Source organism: Protopterus annectens, chromosome 16.part0 (assembly GCF_019279795.1).
Source record: "Protopterus annectens isolate FY-2018-M chromosome 16.part0, PAN1.0, whole genome shotgun sequence".
In the NCBI taxonomy this organism is placed as follows: domain Eukaryota; kingdom Metazoa; phylum Chordata; order Ceratodontiformes; family Protopteridae; genus Protopterus; species Protopterus annectens.
Window position 1 is genome coordinate 211,174,276 of NC_056750.1, and position 7,096 is coordinate 211,181,371.

Consider the following 7,096-nt stretch of genomic DNA (forward strand, 5'->3'; position numbering starts at 1 on the left):
ACATGGTTAAATGAAAACATAGGTAATCAACATGTTCCGGTGGTGTTATATTGGAAATACGGTGACGGATATGTCCCATTGGGATGTCTGAGGTTTATATGAAGCAGTTGCTAACCAGCATCTTTGGATGTATGTCATTTGTTCACAGTACTAAATCACCTGGTTATGTAGCACCATGTAGAATGGGTAGTGAAACAGACATCCGCGATTGGGGAACATACACCAGCAGTGAAAAGCACTGGGCAGGTGGACACAGTCCAGCAACATCTAACTTGACATATGCACATCGGTGTCCATTGTAGGACCCAAAATTCCATTCATGGAATGCCTGCTAGCTTCCTGCATTACTCACGTGATCTCATTGTCGTCACCACGTCACAGGTACACATATGCACCACAAGCGTGTTCAATGTTGATGATAGCTGTCCATGAAATGCAGCACACATGCACAGAAATACCCAGGGTGCGGGTCCATAGAACTGCGTCCACATCACAGTCCGCACACATGAAGGATGTGTAATGGGTACTGTCGACTGTTGCAGTCAAGGGAGTCTGGGTATGTAGAATCTGGCCTCGGTGTTGTTTCGCAGGCAATCCTTTGTCCCGCCCGTGGGAGGGATGTGTGCGTAGCACCTGCCTTACTCTCCGCTAATAATGCAAACCATCTACCGGAGACTGCAAAATGCAGGTGTGCAATGTGTACAGCCGTATACCAGTGTCCAGTAGGCAATTCACATGGATGGACAAGCGTATGACTAAGATGGCACCCATAACTGCAAACCCGGTGGAATTACACTGCCGTAGTAAGGCATTACACAAGTAATACACATAGGGACTACACTTGACATTCCCCATACAACAAACACAGACAACCAGCCGATGAAGTCCAAAGCAAAGACGAGGTACTGTAGACACCGTCAGTGACCACTCAGAGCACACCAGGAATTAAATGCAGTCACCATAGTTTATTGAAGCTCTTTTTGTCTGCTTCATAAGCAGACTTATTCAGAATACATACAATGCAGTCCAACCTACTACATGTAAAACCCTTAATTGGTCAGTAAATTAGATGTGCTAGGTATTAATTACATGCCTTAAAGGCAAACAAGCAAACAAACTTTACTTGGGTTACAGATTCCACACAGTGAGGACATCAGACATTGCTTGAAAGGTACATTCTTCATAGAGAAATAGAAATATATGTATATATATGAAAGATGAACCAACATAATGTTTTCCAAATGTCTGACTGTGTAAGCTACATATATATGTTCTACGGATTGTGCCAATATATTAAAAGAACTGCAGACACCTAGTAATATAAATGAACCATAATATACACAGATAAACCGTATGATTATGACTAATGTAAAATAGACCAACGAAATGTAAAGATTCACAATGTGGTAATGTAAATATTCATTTAGAAGGTTACTTAAATAAATCAATTCAGACATCCATGTCAAAATACTAACACAAGGCCAGCGAGGTGCCTGCCCTCACATGTACTGGGATGTTGTTCCACAGCATAGTGAGTGTCTGGGTGATGAATCTGTCCCACCAACACGTTCTATTAATGACAGTGTCAAGGTGTACGTCACCTGCCCTTGTGGTTCTGAGGGATCTAACTTCTTTAGGTGAAGCATACTCATCAGATCTGGGTTCAACATGGCCTTGTATGCCAGGCACAGGTCACCTCTGGGCAAGTGGTATGCAACTGTATACATCTGGAATTCTTTCAGTTGGTCAGTATAACACATATTCCGGAGACCCTGCATCTGTTTGTCGATGAACTGTTGGTGCCTTTCCAGCTGCTGCAGGTGTCGGGTCAGATACATTCTGAACGGGGCATTGTACCCAATCATAGGTCTAATGAGTGATGAGTACAAGGGGACAATGACCTCCCCTGATCTAGATGTGAATCCCTTCATGATGATGTGGGCAATGTGGAAGGTCTACCTAACTACGTTAGCAACGTGTGTGTCTAACGAACGGTTAACAACAACCCGGGTCCCCAGATCCCTGGTAACTCCCTCTGTGCTCAGTGGATTGCCACCTATATGGTAGCTAGGGGTAACCTTGTTCTTCCCGAAGGGTATGACTATGCATTTCCTGGCATTTAGCTGTAGGCCATGTCTCTGGCACCACTTATCCACATCTGTGAGGCACTCCTGAAGGATATCTGTGTCAGATGTGTGTCTGACTATGGCACCCAGTTTGCAGTCATCTGCAAACATTGTCACCCCCTGTGTTTGCTTGTACTTTGGAAACGTAGATGCTGAAAAATAGTGGACCCAGGACTGAGCCCCATGGGACACCGCTTGTGACTGGCTGTGAGTATGACATGGCGCCAGCAACTATGACCATGTGTGTTCTGTGACTTAGCCAGTTCGCAACCCATATGGCGATGTATGGATATACGTTCAAGATGACGGGTTTATCACTGATACCCGAGAGGGGTATTGTGTCGAAGGCCTTTGCCAGGTTGAGGTAGGCTGTATGGACTGCTTTACCCTCATCAATGGCCTTGGTGACTGATCCTACAAAGTCAAACACGTGTAAAAGGCATGATCTGACTTTGACCAAGCTAAACTGGGTTGTATCCAAAGTATGCGAGTCCCCTATGTCTTTATCTATGAGTTCCATTATGATCCCTCTCCATGGCTTTGCAGATAAGGCTTGTCAAGCTAATGGGATGGTAATAACCAGGGTCAGTGGAGGCACCATCTATGTGAAGTGTGACTACAGTCGCCTTGTGCTACTACTCGGTGCGTATCCTGAGGTGAGGCTAAGATTAAACAGCTGTCCTAAGTGTGGGTTTAATTCCCCATAGAGTTCATGGAGTACACAGCTGGGACACCATCTGGTCCCATGGATGCTGTGTTGACTGCCTTGGAGACAGCATTTCCCACCTGTGCGTTACAGATGTTCCAGGATCTACAAGTCTCAGGTATAGATAACTCTCCATGTGGGGAGGGGGAAATGTTAGCACTGAACATGTCAGCCAGTATGCTGGCAATGTGTGTAGGTTCAGTCATCTTCACATCATTGTGAACCCGGTTTGAGCATATCTGGGAGTGTCCTCCCAGGTGTCCAACATAGCTAAAGAAGGACTTATGAATGTCTATTGAGTCCTTGTTAATTTCTCTGTCGAATTTCCCCTGGATGATTTCATGACAGCTTGTAGTTCTTCACATATAATGAGCAAGGGTGTGTTACCTTACAAGTGTTCCACTTTAACTTGTAGTATCTACCTCCTGTCATTGTAGAGCTTGTTCATGGCTGGGGTTCACCAGACTGCATGCTTGTCTGTGGTACAAAGAGTCTCAGTTTTGTATGGGATTGCCTGATCCATGCAGTCCTGTAGGTGCTGGTGGAAGGCATATGTACGTGATTCAGCGGTTTGAGTGATGTTCACCACTGGCTCAGGGGCCTTAAAGGAGACCACAGTAGTGTTCAGAAGTGTGAAATCGGCTTTTGAGAAAGGCATATGTATGGTAACCGGCACCACTGTACACATGGAACATCATGGCAATACACCACGGCTGGATGTGGGTAATGCTGGACATACCCACGGCAGACATGCGTTCTCGAGTCCGATGCCCGAGGGACCACACACATAGCCGGCCTTAGGCATAGGCCAAGTAGGCAGCCGTCTAGGGTGTTGCTCTACTCGGGGCACCTTTCCAGACTTTGTTTGGTGTAGGTAGACCAGGAGGAAGGTAGCGGGTGATGTTGCGGTGGCAACTTCTGCCTAGGGCACCACTTAACCTAAGGCCACTCTTCCCGTGGGTAATACAGCAGTACCCACACCCAGACGCAGGTCATTGCTAGTATGGCATATCATCTATGGCAAGAAACCATATATTCCCAGACATAATGGCACAGCATAATGCCTGTCCGCCGCCCAAACGCAGACATACGTCACCCGCGGCGGTGCGGACGTACTGTGCGAGATGTCCGTTACCAATGTCGACATTGTCTCGCTTTGTGAAACAAACTCCACATAGCGATTCAATACTAAACAGCGACGGAGAACCCGATGTCCCGTGGCTGAGCTGTTCAACCTGTTCCGCCATGTTAAATGTGTGTAGCACAGCGGAACCGGCCCAAACCAAGCAACGGACATGTCTGTGGCTCAGTGAAAGCCATCACGCAATGGTAAACCCATGTAATATTGCGACACAGGTCATACATACCGAGGGTTAGTAATGGAAATAGGTCCGTTCGACCAGACCGTGTGCAATTAGTATAACAAGATCTACAACGGGTACACCGGCCAATCGGCGCACACGGTTATGAATAATTGGGGGGGGTGACATGGTACCATAGACACGGACAAAACGTGCCCATGTGACTCATCTAACATTCGTACACGGTCAGGGCAGTTCCGTACACTGGGCGGACAAGACCAAACCCAAAGCACCACAGCAACACCCTGACAATTGAAGGCCTGTATGCGTAGGGGATATAAGCACCTGTCATCTGAACATCCCTGCGGTCACGACATATGCATCCTGGGCCATGAGCGAGGGGGAATAAGGAATGTTTAACATGCAGTACCGCACCTTTCCCAGCAGGAGAATGGATGCCTGTGACGTGCGTGAGTGCGGGGGGGATATGTAAATGTACTTAAGTACCATGGGTATGCAGATTAATGACACCGAACAGCTAACGTGTAGTGGTCACAGTAACTGGCAAACGTGAATGCAGTCACGTTTGAATTACGACTATGGAACATATAGATGTGAACGTGCGTAATGCGTCCATGCTGCAAAGACTGTTACATGTATAAAGTTGTAAGTGCGTTCTGCACCGTCCGTCAACGGATCAGACATATGTTACCGGAATAGTCACAACTAACACAAAACACGTAACCACACAGACCCAGTAAACATATATAAACAGAATACGGATATGCATGTGCTGCCGTAACCCACAATTAGGAAATGCGGTGTGCGTGCGTGTGTGATCCACTGGAAGCAGGGAAGGCTAAGGATGTGTCCTCCACTCATTTACATTCATAATTGTAAAATATATGCTTAAATAGTACTTACTGATTCCATGCTTTGGAATCGTAATGCTACAATTATACACATTGATATAAAATATCCTGATCAACACACTACATTCTAAGGTTTACTCACAACAATTATCAACTATGTTTCAAGATACTGATTGTATTGACCAATATTGTATTTATATTAACACATTGTTGTCGTATTATTGTTTCCATGAAGTAATGTATGCAACACTGATTTGTATATGTCACGTTATAATCAAGACTTGTAGCACTGTCCACTTAATTATGAGCAGGTTTATTGATTATTTGACTTTAAACTGACTCTGAAGGAAGTGTATAAGGGACAACTATGTAATGCATTTCGTGCTCGACGATGCCCCATGTTAGTAGGTGAAAGAGCTCCGTACCGTTTGACTGTGGAGTCTATCGTTTTTGTCATTGTCTGTTTTGGCCGATATATGTTCAATAATGTCGTTTATGAAGATGGGCAGGACGCAAGGTTTGCTGTATTTCCGCTTACTGGCACGTGGATATAGATAGGCCAAGTAATACATAATATGGGTAGTCAAGCAGACATCCACGATTGGGGAACATACAGCGGCAGTCAAAACCACTGGCCAGATGGTGACAGTCCAACACGTTCTACATTTTACATATGCACATCGGTGTCCATTGTAGGACTCCAAACATAGTTGCGTTTACACCTCCGACTCGTTGTGATCGGCCAGACAGAGTGTCAGCCGTGACTACGGCACAGCTAGACATGCACCACCAGCGTGTTTAAGGTTGATGATACCTGTCCATGAAATGCAGGACATATGAACAGAAATCCCCAGATTGTCGTGTCCATAGAAGTGCGTCCACATCCCAGTCCCGCACACATGAAGGATGTGTAATGCGTGCCGGGGGGTTTGCAGCCATGGCATCCTGGGTATGCAAAATGGGGCTCGGTGTTGTTTGGCAGATAATCCGTTGTCCCGCCCGTGGGAGGGCTGTGGGTATAGCACGTGCCTTAGTCCCCACTAAGGATGCAAAGCATCCACTGGGTAATGCTAAAAGCAGGTGTAAAATGTGTTCAGCCCTACATCAGTGTCCAGTAGGCAATTCCCATGGATGGACAAGTGTACGACCAAGATGGCACCTATAACTGGACACCTGGTGGAATTACACAGCTGCGGTAAGGCATAACACAGGAAATACATTAGGGACTACAGTAGACACTCCCCATACAAAGTCAGACCGCCGTGCGAATACCCGCGTACACAGCACTCGATCTGCCAGCAACAACATGAGGATCACTCGCTTCCATACTGCGGAACAAATGGGCGACCTGTGGAACACATACTAATGGCATACTAACAACCTCAACTACGAAGGTCATACGATGTTTCAACACTAGCGTTCCCGCATATAACGAACATGCTTCAATGAATAAATAGGGTATGCATGTTCTGTCTGTTTTATATTGACAATACAGTGGCGTATATGTCCTACTGGGCCTTCTGAGGATTACTTAAAGCACTTGCCAACCTGCAGCATTACATCAATACCATTTGGGTTAATCGTAGTAGAACATGGGTTTCGTAGCACAACATAATATGTGTAGTCAAACAGACATCCGCGAGTGGGGACATACAGCAGCGGTCACAACCACTGGCCAGATGGACACAGCCCAACATGTTCTACATTTTACATATGCACATTTGTGTCCATTGTAGGACCCAAAAATTTCTCCTTTTGCAACGCCAACTGGGTGCAAGCGGAAGACCAAGATGAACTACAGCCGTGACTACGGCACAGCTACATATATGCACCGCCAGCGTGTTCAAGGTTGATGACAACTGTCCATGAAATGCGGGACATATGCACAGAAATCCACAGATTGTCGAGTCCACAGATGTGCGTCCACATCCCATTCCAGCACAATCAGTGGGGATCACACACTTCCATACAGTGGAACAGATGGGTGACCTGTGTAAACATACCAATGGCACAATCTCAACGTCTGCTGGGAATGACATACGATGGTCAAACTATGGCGTTCCCACCAATGAAAGACATCCTTCGGTGAAT